The 12,754-nt window shown below is 41.6% G+C and overlaps 10 non-coding genes across 10 annotated transcripts; all 10 read left to right on the forward strand.

Annotated features, from left to right (window-relative positions):
- The first annotated feature begins 807 nt into the window (after positions 1-807).
- Positions 808-880, forward strand: TRNAF-GAA (transfer RNA phenylalanine (anticodon GAA)). The gene has a single exon. It is a non-coding gene; the product is annotated as a tRNA-Phe (tRNA).
- Positions 881-1,897: 1,017 nt separating this feature from the next.
- On the forward strand, positions 1,898-1,970 carry TRNAF-GAA (transfer RNA phenylalanine (anticodon GAA)). Its single transcript has one exon. It is a non-coding gene; the product is annotated as a tRNA-Phe (tRNA).
- A 3,325-nt stretch (positions 1,971-5,295) lies between these two features.
- On the forward strand, positions 5,296-5,368 carry TRNAF-GAA (transfer RNA phenylalanine (anticodon GAA)). The gene has a single exon. It is a non-coding gene; the product is annotated as a tRNA-Phe (tRNA).
- Positions 5,369-6,385: 1,017 nt separating this feature from the next.
- TRNAF-GAA (transfer RNA phenylalanine (anticodon GAA)) lies at positions 6,386-6,458 on the forward strand. Its single transcript has one exon. It is a non-coding gene; the product is annotated as a tRNA-Phe (tRNA).
- Positions 6,459-7,475: 1,017 nt separating this feature from the next.
- Positions 7,476-7,548, forward strand: TRNAF-GAA (transfer RNA phenylalanine (anticodon GAA)). The gene has a single exon. It is a non-coding gene; the product is annotated as a tRNA-Phe (tRNA).
- Positions 7,549-8,035: 487 nt separating this feature from the next.
- TRNAF-GAA (transfer RNA phenylalanine (anticodon GAA)) lies at positions 8,036-8,108 on the forward strand. Its single transcript has one exon. It is a non-coding gene; the product is annotated as a tRNA-Phe (tRNA).
- Positions 8,109-9,125: 1,017 nt separating this feature from the next.
- TRNAF-GAA (transfer RNA phenylalanine (anticodon GAA)) lies at positions 9,126-9,198 on the forward strand. The gene has a single exon. It is a non-coding gene; the product is annotated as a tRNA-Phe (tRNA).
- A 1,017-nt stretch (positions 9,199-10,215) lies between these two features.
- Positions 10,216-10,288, forward strand: TRNAF-GAA (transfer RNA phenylalanine (anticodon GAA)). Its single transcript has one exon. It is a non-coding gene; the product is annotated as a tRNA-Phe (tRNA).
- A 1,017-nt stretch (positions 10,289-11,305) lies between these two features.
- Positions 11,306-11,378, forward strand: TRNAF-GAA (transfer RNA phenylalanine (anticodon GAA)). Its single transcript has one exon. It is a non-coding gene; the product is annotated as a tRNA-Phe (tRNA).
- Positions 11,379-12,395: 1,017 nt separating this feature from the next.
- TRNAF-GAA (transfer RNA phenylalanine (anticodon GAA)) lies at positions 12,396-12,468 on the forward strand. Its single transcript has one exon. It is a non-coding gene; the product is annotated as a tRNA-Phe (tRNA).
- Positions 12,469-12,754: the final 286 nt, after the last annotated feature.

A 12,754-nucleotide genomic window follows, 5' to 3' on the forward strand; every position in this document is an offset into this window, starting at 1 on the left:
TCTTGTTATGCTCTCTATTCTAACTGGCACTTCAATAGCATGACAACTAATTGAAAAACTTGGGTCATCCCCAATAGCTTGTGTGGCAATAGGCCCTTCAGGAGTGGAGTGACAAAAAGCTCCTGTATTTATTTCTTATCTCCACATCGTGCACAGATGCTTCATGAATTGCAATGTGCATCATTGGTTAATATATTACCCATTGAGCCACTTGCGATAATCTCTACCAAACTGGGACATCAATAAAATGGCAACTAAATCAATGCTGCAGGAGGAAGCCGAAATAGCTCAGTTGGGAGAGCGTTAGACTGAAGATCGGCATGGGACATGCTTTTGCTCACTTCACCAAGTGGTACTATCCATTGTGGTTAACTTTGACAAACCCCAATGACCAGGGCAGCATGAGGAGGCCTTTATCCAGCAGGGGAGTGACAAAAAGCTCCCATATGTATGTCTTATGACCACAGTGCACATATTCATTAGGAACTGAAATTGAAAATCATGGGAAATGGCAAATAACCATGTGAGCCTCTTGTTATGCTCTCTATTCTAACTGGCACTTCAATAGCATGACAACTAATTGAAAAACTTGGGTCATCCCCAATAGCTTGTGTAGCAATAGGCCCTTCAGGAGTGGAGTGACAAAAAGCTCCTGTATTTATTTCTCATCTCCACATCGTGCACAGATGCTTCATGAATTGCAATGTGCATCATTGGTTAATATTTTACCCATTGAGCCACTTGCGATAATCTCTACCAAACTGGAATGTCAATAACATGGCAACTAAATTAATTACACAGGAGAAAGCCGAAATAGCTCAGTTGGGAGAGCGTTAGACTGAAGATCTAAAGGTCCCTGGTTCAATCCCGGGTTTCGGCATGGGACATATTTTTGCTCAATTCACCAAGTGGTTCTACCTATTGTGGTTCACTTTGATAAACCCCAATGACCAGTGCAGCATGAGGAGGCCTTTATCCAGCAGGGGAGTGACAAAAAGCTCCCATATGTACGTCTTATGACAACATAGTGCACATATTCATTAGAACTGAAATTGAAAATAATTGGAAATGGCAAATAACCATGTGAGCCTCTTGTTATGCTCTCTATTCTAACTGGCACTTCAATAGCATGACAACTAATTGAAAAACTTGGGTCATCCCCAATAGCTTGTGTAGCAATAGGCCCTTCAGGAGTGGAGTGACAAAAAGCTCCTGTATTTATTTCTTATCTCCACATCGTGCACAGATGCTTCATGAATTGCAATGTGCATCATTGGTTAATATATTACCCATTGAGCCACTTGCGATAATCTCTACCAAACTGGGACATCAATAAAATGGCAACTAAATCAATGCTGCAGGAGGAAGCCGAAATAGCTCAGTTGGGAGAGCGTTAGACTGAAGATCGGCATGGGACATGCTTTTGCTCACTTCACCAAGTGGTACTAACCATTGTGGTTAACTTTGACAAACCCCAATGACCAGGGCAGCATGAGGAGGCCTTTATCCAGCAGGGGAGTGACAAAAAGCTCCCATATGTATGTCTTATGACCACAGTGCACATATTCATTAGGAACTGAAATTGAAAATCATGGGAAATGGCAAATAACCATGTGAGCCTCTTGTTATGCTCTCTATTCTAACTGGCACTTCAATAGCATGACAACTAATTGAAAAACTTTGGTCATCCCCAATAGCTTGTGTAGCAATAGGCCCTTCAGGAGTGGAGTGACAAAAAGCTCCTGTATTTATTTCTTATCTCCACATCGTGCACAGATGCTTCATGAATTGCAATGTGCATCATTGGTTAATATATTACCCATTGAGCCACTTGCGATAATCTCTACCAAACTGGAACGTCAATAACATGGCAACTAAATGAATTACACAGGAGGAAGCCGAAATAGCTCAGTTGGGAGAGCGTTAGACTGAAGATCTAAAGGTCCCTGGTTCAATCCCGGGTTTCGGCATGGGACATATTTTTGCTCAATTCACCAAGTGGTTCTACCTATTGTGGTTCACTTTGATAAACCCCAATGACCAGTGCAGCATGAGGAGGCCTTTATCCAGCAGGGGAGTGACAAAAAGCTCCCATATGTATGTCTTATGACAACATAGTGCACATATTCATTAGAACTGAAATAGAAAATAATTGGAAATGGCAAATAACCATGTGAGCCTCTTGTTATGCTCTCTATTCTAACTGGCATTTCAATAGCATGACAAATAATTGAAAAACTTGGGTGATCCCCAATAGCTTGTGTAGCAATAGGCCCTTCAGGAGTGGAGTGACAAAAAGCTCCTGTATTTATTTCTTATCTCCACATCGTGCACAGATGCTTCATGAATTGCAATGTGCATCATTGGTTAATATATTACCCATTGAGCCACTTGCGATAATCTCTACCAAACTGGGACATCAATAAAATGGCAACTAAATCAATGCTGCAGGAGGAAGCCGAAATAGCTCAGTTGGGAGAGCGTTAGACTGAAGATCGGCATGGGACATGCTTTTGCTCACTTCACCAAGTGGTACTAACCATTGTGGTTAACTTTGACAAACCCCAATGACCAGGGCAGCATGAGGAGGCCTTTATCCAGCAGGGGAGTGACAAAAAGCTCCCATATGTATGTCTTATGACCACAGTGCACATATTCATTAGGAACTGAAATTGAAAATAATTGGAAATGGCAAATAACCATGTGAGCCTCTTGTTATGCTCTCTATTCTAACTGGCACTTCAATAGCATGACAACTAATTGAAAAACTTGGGTCATCCCCAATAGCTTGTGTGGCAATAGGCCCTTCAGGAGTGGAGTGACAAAAAGCTCCTGTATTTATTTCTTATCTCCACATCGTGCACAGATGCTTTATGAATGGAAATGTGCATCATTGGTCAATAGATTACCCAATGAGCCACTTGTGATAGTCTCTACCAAACTGGAACGTCAACAACATGGCAACCAAATCAATGCTCCAAAAGGAAGCCGAAATAGCTCAGTTGGGAGAGCGTTAGACTGAAGATCGGCATGGGACATGCTTTTGCTCACTTCACCAAGTGGTACTAACCATTGTGGTTAACTTTGACAAACCCCAATGACCAGTGCAGCATGAGGAGGCCTTTATCCAGCAGGGGAGTGACAAAAAGCTCCCATATGTACGTCTTATGACAACATAGTGCACATATTCATTAGAACTGAAATTGAAAATAATTGGAAATGGCAAATAACCATGTGAGCCTCTTGTTATGCTCTCTATTCTAACTGGCACTTCAATAGCATGACAACTAATTGAAAAACTTGGGTCATCCCCAATAGCTTGTGTGGCAATAGGCCCTTCAGGAGTGGAGTGACAAAAAGCTCCTGTATTTATTTCTTATCTCCACATCGTGCACAGATGCTTTATGAATGGAAATGTGCATCATTGGTCAATAGATTACCCAATGAGCCACTTGTGATAGTCTCTACCAAACTGGAACGTCAACAACATGGCAACCAAATCAATGCTCCAAAAGGAAGCCGAAATAGCTCAGTTGGGAGAGCGTTAGACTGAAGATCGGCATGGGACATGCTTTTGCTCACTTCACCAAGTGGTACTAACCATTGTGGTTAACTTTGACAAACCCCAATGACCAGGGCAGCATGAGGAGGCCTTTATCCAGCAGGGGAGTGACAAAAAGCTCCCATATGTATGTCTTATGACCACAGTGCACATATTCATTAGGAACTGAAATTGAAAATCATGGGAAATGGCAAATAACCATGTGAGCCTCTTGTTATGCTCTCTATTCTAACTGGCACTTCAATAGCATGACAACTAATTGAAAAACTTGGGTCATCCCCAATAGCTTGTGTAGCAATAGGCCCTTCAGGAGTGGAGTGACAAAAAGCTCCTGTATTTATTTCTCATCTCCACATCGTGCACAGATGCTTCATGAATTGCAATGTGCATCATTGGTTAATATATTACCCATTGAGCCACTTGACAACTAATTGAAAAACTTGGGTCATCCCCAATAGCTTGTGTGGCAATAGGCCCTTCAGGAGTGGAGTGACAAAAAGCTCCTGTATTTATTTCTTATCTCCACATCGTGCACAGATGCTTTATGAATGGAAATGTGCATCATTGGTCAATAGATTACCCAATGAGCCACTTGTGATAGTCTCTACCAAACTGGAACGTCAACAACATGGCAACCAAATCAATGCTCCAAAAGGAAGCCGAAATAGCTCAGTTGGGAGACCGTTAGGTCCCTGGTTCAATCCCGGGTTTCGGCATGGGACATATTTTTGCTCAATTCACCAAGTGGTTCTACCTATTGTGGTTCACTTTGATAAACCCCAATGACCAGTGCAGCATGAGGAGGCCTTTATCCAGCAGGGGAGTGACAAAAAGCTCCCATATGTACGTCTTATGACAACATAGTGCACATATTCATTAGAACTGAAATTGAAAATAATTGGAAATGGCAAATAACCATGTGAGCCTCTTGTTATGCTTTCTATTCTAACTGGCACTTCAATAGCATGACAACTAATTGAAAAACTTGGGTCATCCCCAATAGCTTGTGTGGCAATAGGCCCTTCAGGAGTGGAGTGACAAAAAGCTCCTGTATTTATTTCTTATCTCCACATCGTGCACAGATGCTTCATGAATTGCAATGTGCATCATTGGTTAATATATTACCCATTGAGCCACTTGCGATAATCTCTACCAAACTGGGACATCAATAAAATGGCAACTAAATCAATGCTGCAGGAGGAAGCCGAAATAGCTCAGTTGGGAGAGCGTTAGACTGAAGATCGGCATGGGACATGCTTTTGCTCACTTCACCAAGTGGTACTAACCATTGTGGTTAACTTTGACAAACCCCAATGACCAGGGCAGCATGAGGAGGCCTTTATCCAGCAGGGGAGTGACAAAAAGCTCCCATATGTATGTCTTATGACCACAGTGCACATATTCATTAGGAACTGAAATTGAAAATCATGGGAAATGGCAAATAACCATGTGAGCCTCTTGTTATGCTCTCTATTCTAACTGGCACTTCAATAGCATGACAACTAATTGAAAAACTTTGGTCATCCCCAATAGCTTGTGTAGCAATAGGCCCTTCAGGAGTGGAGTGACAAAAAGCTCCTGTATTTATTTCTCATCTCCACATCGTGCACAGATGCTTCATGAATTGCAATGTGCATCATTGGTTAATATTTTACCCATTGAGCCACTTGCGATAATCTCTACCAAACTGGAACGTCAATAACATGGCAACTAAATTAATTACACAGGAGAAAGCCGAAATTGCTCAGTTGGGAGAGCGTTAGACTGAAGATCTAAAGGTCCCTGGTTCAATCCCGGGTTTCGGCATGGGACATATTTTTGCTCAATTCACCAAGTGGTTCTACCTATTGTGGTTCACTTTGATAAACCCCAATGACCAGTGCAGCATGAGGAGGCCTTTATCCAGCAGGGGAGTGACAAAAAGCTCCCATATGTATGTCTTATGACAACATAGTGCACATATTCATTAGAACTGAAATAGAAAATAATTGGAAATGGCAAATAACCATGTGAGCCTCTTGTTATGCTCTCTATTCTAACTGGCATTTCAATAGCATGACAAATAATTGAAAAACTTGGGTCATCCCCAATAGCTTGTGTAGCAATAGGCCCTTCAGGAGTGGAGTGACAAAAAGCTCCTGTATTTATTTCTTATCTCCACATCGTGCACAGATGCTTCATGAATTGCAATGTGCATCATTGGTTAATATATTACCCATTGAGCCACTTGCGATAATCTCTACCAAACTGGGACATCAATAAAATGGCAACTAAATCAATGCTGCAGGAGGAAGCCGAAATAGCTCAGTTCGGAGAGCGTTAGACTGAAGATCGGCATGGGACATGCTTTTGCTCACTTCACCAAGTGGTACTAACCATTGTTGTTAACTTTGACAAACCCCAATGACCAGGGCAGCATGAGGAGGCCTTTATCCAGCAGGGGAGTGACAAAAAGCTCCCATATATATGTCTTATGACCACAGTGCACATATTCATTAGGAACTGAAATTGAAAATCATGGGAAATGGCAAATAACCATGTGAGCCTCTTGTTATGCTCTCTATTCTAACTGGCACTTCAATAGCATGACAACTAATTGAAAAACTTTGGTCATCCCCAATAGCTTGTGTAGCAATAGGCTCTTCAGGAGTGGAGTGACAAAAAGCTCCTGTATTTATTTCTCATCTCCACATCGTGCACAGATGCTTCATGAATTGCAATGTGCATCATTGGTTAATATTTTACCCATTGAGCCACTTGCGATAATCTCTACCAAACTGGAACGTCAATAACATGGCAACTAAATGAATTACACAGGAGAAAGCCGAAATAGCTCAGTTGGGAGAGCGTTAGACTGAAGATCTAAAGGTCCCTGGTTCAATCCCGGGTTTCAGCATGGGACATATTTTTGCTCAATTCACCAAGTGGTTCTACCTATTGTGGTTCACTTTGATAAACCCCAATGACCAGTGCAGCATGAGGAGGCCTTTATCCAGCAGGGGAGTGACAAAAAGCTCCCATATGTATGTCTTATGACAACATAGTGCACATATTCATTAGAACTGAAATAGAAAATAATTGGAAATGGCAAATAACCATGTGAGCCTCTTGTTATGCTCTCTATTCTAACTGGCATTTCAATAGCATGACAAATAATTGAAAAACTTGGGTCATCCCCAATAGCTTGTGTAGCAATAGGCCCTTCAGGAGTGGAGTGACAAAAAGCTCCTGTATTTATTTCTTATCTCCACATCGTGCACAGATGCTTCATGAATTGCAATGTGCATCATTGGTTAATATATTACCCATTGAGCCACTTGCGATAATCTCTACCAAACTGGGACATCAATAAAATGGCAACTAAATCAATGCTGCAGGAGGAAGCCGAAATAGCTCAGTTCGGAGAGCGTTAGACTGAAGATCGGCATGGGACATGCTTTTGCTCACTTCACCAAGTGGTACTAACCATTGTGGTTAACTTTGACAAACCCCAATGACCAGGGCAGCATGAGGAGGCCTTTATCCAGCAGGGGAGTGACAAAAAGCTCCCATATGTATGTCTTATGACCACAGTGCACATATTCATTAGGAACTGAAATTGAAAATCATGGGAAATGGCAAATAACCATGTGAGCCTCTTGTTATGCTCTCTATTCTAACTGGCACTTCAATAGCATGACAACTAATTGAAAAACTTTGGTCATCCCCAATAGCTTGTGTAGCAATAGGCCCTTCAGGAGTGGAGTGACAAAAAGCTCCTGTATTTATTTCTCATCTCCACATCGTGCACAGATGCTTCATGAATTGCAATGTGCATCATTGGTTAATATATTACCCATTGAGCCACTTGCAATAATCTCTACCAAACTGGAACGTCAATAACATGGCAACTAAATGAATTACACAGGAGGAAGCCGAAATAGCTCAGTTGGGAGAGCGTTAGACTGAAGATCTAAAGGTCCCTGGTTCAATCCCGGGTTTCGGCATGGGACATATTTTTGCTCAATTCACCAAGTGGTTCTACCTATTGTGGTTCACTTTGATAAACCCCAATGACCAGTGCAGCATGAGGAGGCCTTTATCCAGCAGGGGAGTGACAAAAAGCTCCCATATGTATGTCTTATGACAACATAGTGCACATATTCATTAGAACTGAAATTGAAAATAATTGGAAATGGCAAATAACCATGTGAGCCTCTTGTTATGCTCTCTATTCTAACTGGCATTTCAATAGCATGACAAATAATTGAAAAACTTGGGTCATCCCCAATAGCTTGTGTAGCAATAGGCCCTTCAGGAGTGGAGTGACAAAAAGCTCCTGTATTTATTTCTTATCTCCACATCGTGCACAGATGCTTCATGAATTGCAATGTGCATCATTGGTTAATATATTACCCATTGAGCCACTTGCGATAATCTCTACCAAACTGGAACGTCAATAACATGGCAACTAAATGAATTACACAGGAGGAAGCCGAAATAGCTCAGTTGGGAGAGCGTTAGACTGAAGATCTAAAGGTCCCTGGTTCAATCCCGGGTTTCGGCATGGGACATATTTTTGCTCAATTCACCAAGTGGTTCTACCTATTGTGGTTCACTTTGATAAACCCCAATGACCAGTGCACCATGAGGAGGCCTTTATCCAGCAGGGAAGTGACAAAAAGCTCCCATATGTATGTCTTATGACAACATAGTGCACATATTCATTAGAACTGAAATTGAAAATAATTGGAAATGGCAAATAACCATGTGAGCCTCTTGTTATGCTCTCTATTCTAACTGGCATTTCAATAGCATGACAAATAATTGAAAAACTTGGGTCATCCCCAATAGCTTGTGTAGCAATAGGCCCTTCAGGAGTGGAGTGACAAAAAGCTCCTGTATTTATTTCTTATCTCCACATCGTGCACAGATGCTTCATGAATTGCAATGTGCATCATTGGTTAATATATTACCCATTGAGCCACTTGCGATAATCTCTACCAAACTGGGACATCAATAAAATGGCAACTAAATCAATGCTGCAGGAGGAAGCCGAAATAGCTCAGTTGGGAGAGCGTTAGACTGAAGATCGGCATGGGACATGCTTTTGCTCACTTCACCAAGTGGTACTAACAATTGTGGTTAACTTTGACAAACCCCAATGACCAGGGCAGCATGAGGAGGCCTTTATCCAGCAGGGGAGTGACAAAAAGCTCCCATATGTATGTCTTATGACCACAGTGCACATATTCATTAGGAACTGAAATTGAAAATCATGGGAAATGGCAAATAACCATGTGAGCCTCTTGTTATGCTCTCTATTCTAACTGGCACTTCAATAGCATGACAACTAATTGAAAAACTTTGGTCATCCCCAATATCTTGTGTAGCAATAGGCCCTTCAGGAGTGGAGTGACAAAAAGCTCCTGTATTTATTTCTCATCTCCACATCGTGCACAGATGCTTCATGAATTGCAATGTGCATCATTGGTTAATATATTACCCATTGAGCCACTTGCGATAATCTCTACCAAACTGGAACGTCAATAACATGGCAACTAAATGAATTACACAGGAGGAAGCCGAAATAGCTCGGTTGGGAGAGCGTTAGACTGAAGATCTAAAGGTCCCTGGTTCAATCCCGGGTTTCGGCATGGGACATATTTTTGCTCAATTCACCAAGTGGTTCTACCTATTGTGGCTCACTTTGATAAACCCCAATGACCAGTGCAGCATGAGGAGGCCTTTATCCAGCAGGGGAGTGACAAAAAGCTCCCATATGTATGTCTTATGACAACATAGTGCACATATTCATTAGAACTGAAATTGAAAATAATTGGAAATGGCAAATAACCATGTGAGCCTCTTGTTATGCTCTCTATTCTAACTGGCATTTCAATAGCATGACAAATAATTGAAAAACTTGGGTCATCCCCAATAGCTTGTGTAGCAATAGGCCCTTCAGGAGTGGAGTGACAAAAAGCTCCTGTATTTATTTCTTATCTCCACATCGTGCACAGATGCTTCATGAATTGCAATGTGCATCATTGGTTAATATATTACCCATTGAGCCACTTGCGATAATCTCTACCAAACTGGGACATCAATAAAATGGCAACTAAATCAATGCTGCAGGAGGAAGCCGAAATAGCTCAGTTGGGAGAGCGTTAGACTGAAGATCGGCATGGGACATGCTTTTGCTCACTTCACCAAGTGGTACTAACCATTGTGGTTAACTTTGACAAACCCCAATGACCAGGGCAGCATGAGGAGGCCTTTATCCAGCAGGGGAGTGACAAAAAGCTCCCATATGTATGTCTTATGACCACAGTGCACATATTCATTAGGAACTGAAATTGAAAATCATGGGAAATGGCAAATAACCATGTGAGCCTCTTGTTATGCTCTCTATTCTAACTGGCACTTCAATAGCATGACAACTAATTGAAAAACTTTGGTCATCCCCAATATCTTGTGTAGCAATAGGCCCTTCAGGAGTGGAGTGACAAAAAGCTCCTGTATTTATTTCTCATCTCCACATCGTGCACAGATGCTTCATGAATTGCAATGTGCATCATTGGTTAATATATTACCCATTGAGCCACTTGCGATAATCTCTACCAAACTGGAACGTCAATAACATGGCAACTAAATGAATTACACAGGAGGAAGCCGAAATAGCTCGGTTGGGAGAGCGTTAGACTGAAGATCTAAAGGTCCCTGGTTCAATCCCGGGTTTCGGCATGGGACATATTTTTGCTCAATTCACCAAGTGGTTCTACCTATTGTGGCTCACTTTGATAAACCCCAATGACCAGTGCAGCATGAGGAGGCCTTTATCCAGCAGGGGAGTGACAAAAAGCTCCCATATGTATGTCTTATGACAACATAGTGCACATATTCATTAGAACTGAAATTGAAAATAATTGGAAATGGCAAATAACCATGTGAGCCTCTTGTTATGCTCTCTATTCTAACTGGCATTTCAATAGCATGACAAATAATTGAAAAACTTGGGTCATCCCCAATAGCTTGTGTAGCAATAGGCCCTTCAGGAGTGGAGTGACAAAAAGCTCCTGTATTTATTTCTTATCTCCACATCGTGCACAGATGCTTCATGAATTGCAATGTGCATCATTGGTTAATATATTACCCATTGAGCCACTTGCGATAATCTCTACCAAACTGGGACATCAATAAAATGGCAACTAAATCAATGCTGCAGGAGGAAGCCGAAATAGCTCAGTTGGGAGAGCGTTAGACTGAAGATCGGCATGGGACATGCTTTTGCTCACTTCACCAAGTGGTACTAACCATTGTGGTTAACTTTGACAAACCCCAATGACCAGGGCAGCATGAGGAGGCCTTTATCCAGCAGGGGAGTGACAAAAAGCTCCCATATGTATGTCTTATGACCACAGTGCACATATTCATTAGGAACTGAAATTGAAAATCATGGGAAATGGCAAATAACCATGTGAGCCTCTTGTTATGCTCTCTATTCTAACTGGCACTTCAATAGCATGACAACTAATTGAAAAACTTTGGTCATCCCCAATAGCTTGTGCAGCAATAGGCCCTTCAGGAGTGGAGTGACAAAAAGCTCCTGTATTTATTTCTCATCTCCACATCGTGCACAGATGCTTCATGAATTGCAATGTGCATCATTGGTTAATATATTACCCATTGAGCCACTTGCGATAATCTCTACCAAACTGGAACGTCAATAACATGGCAACTAAATGAATTACACAGGAGGAAGCCGAAATAGCTCAGTTGGGAGAGCGTTAGACTGAAGATCTAAAGATCCATGGTTCAATCCCGGGTTTTGGCATGGGACATATTTTTGCTCAATTCACCAAGTGGTTCTACCTATTGTGGTTCACTTTGATAAACCCCAATGACCAGTGCAGCATGAGGAGGCCTTTATCCAGCAGGGGAGTGACAAAAAGCTCCCATATGTATGTCTTATGACAACATAGTGCACATATTCATTAGAACTGAAATTGAAAATAATTGGAAATGGCAAATAACCATGTGAGCCTCTTGTTATGCTCTCTATTCTAACTGGCATTTCAATAGCATGACAAATAATTGAAAAACTTGGGTCATCCCCAATAGCTTGTGTAGCAATAGGCCCTTCAGGAGTGGAGTGACAAAAAGCTCCTGTATTTATTTCTTATCTCCACATCGTGCACAGATGCTTCATGAATTGCAATGTGCATCATTGGTTAATATATTACCCATTGAGCCACTTGCGATAATCTCTACCAAACTGGGACATCAATAAAATGGCAACTAAATCAATGCTGCAGGAGGAAGCCGAAATAGCTCAGTTGGGAGAGCGTTAGACTGAAGATCGGCATGGGACATGCTTTTGCTCACTTCACCAAGTGGTACTAACCATTGTGGTTAACTTTGACAAACCCCAATGACCAGGGCAGCATGAGGAGGCCTTTATCCAGCAGGGGAGTGACAAAAAGCTCCCATATGTATGTCTTATGACCACAGTGCACATATTCATTAGGAACTGAAATTGAAAATCATGGGAAATGGCAAATAACCATGTGAGCCTCTTGTTATGCTCTCTATTCTAACTGGCACTTCAATAGCATGACAACTAATTGAAAAACTTTGGTCATCCCCAATAGCTTGTGCAGCAATAGGCCCTTCAGGAGTGGAGTGACAAAAAGCTCCTGTATTTATTTCTCATCTCCACATCGTGCACAGATGCTTCATGAATTGCAATGTGCATCATTGGTTAATATATTACCCATTGAGCCACTTGCGATAATCTCTACCAAACTGGAACGTCAATAACATGGCAACTAAATGAATTACACAGGAGGAAGCCGAAATAGCTCAGTTGGGAGAGCGTTAGACTGAAGATCTAAAGGTCCCTGGTTCAATCCCGGGTTTCGGCATGGGACATATTTTTGCTCAATTCACCAAGTGGTTCTACCTATTGTGGTTCACTTTGATAAACCCCAATGACCAGTGCACCATGAGGAGGCCTTTATCCAGCAGGGAAGTGACAAAAAGCTCCCATATGTATGTCTTATGACAACATAGTGCACATATTCATTAGAACTGAAATTGAAAATAATTGGAAATGGCAAATAACCATGTGAGCCTCTTGTTATGCTCTCTATTCTAACTGGCATTTCAATAGCATGACAAATAATTGAAAAACTTGGGTCATCCCCAATA

Source organism: Petromyzon marinus, chromosome 19 (assembly GCF_048934315.1).
Source record: "Petromyzon marinus isolate PM22_M1 ecotype Great Lakes invasive population chromosome 19, UKy_Petmar_22M1.pri1.0, whole genome shotgun sequence".
Classification (NCBI taxonomy): domain Eukaryota; kingdom Metazoa; phylum Chordata; class Hyperoartia; order Petromyzontiformes; family Petromyzontidae; genus Petromyzon; species Petromyzon marinus.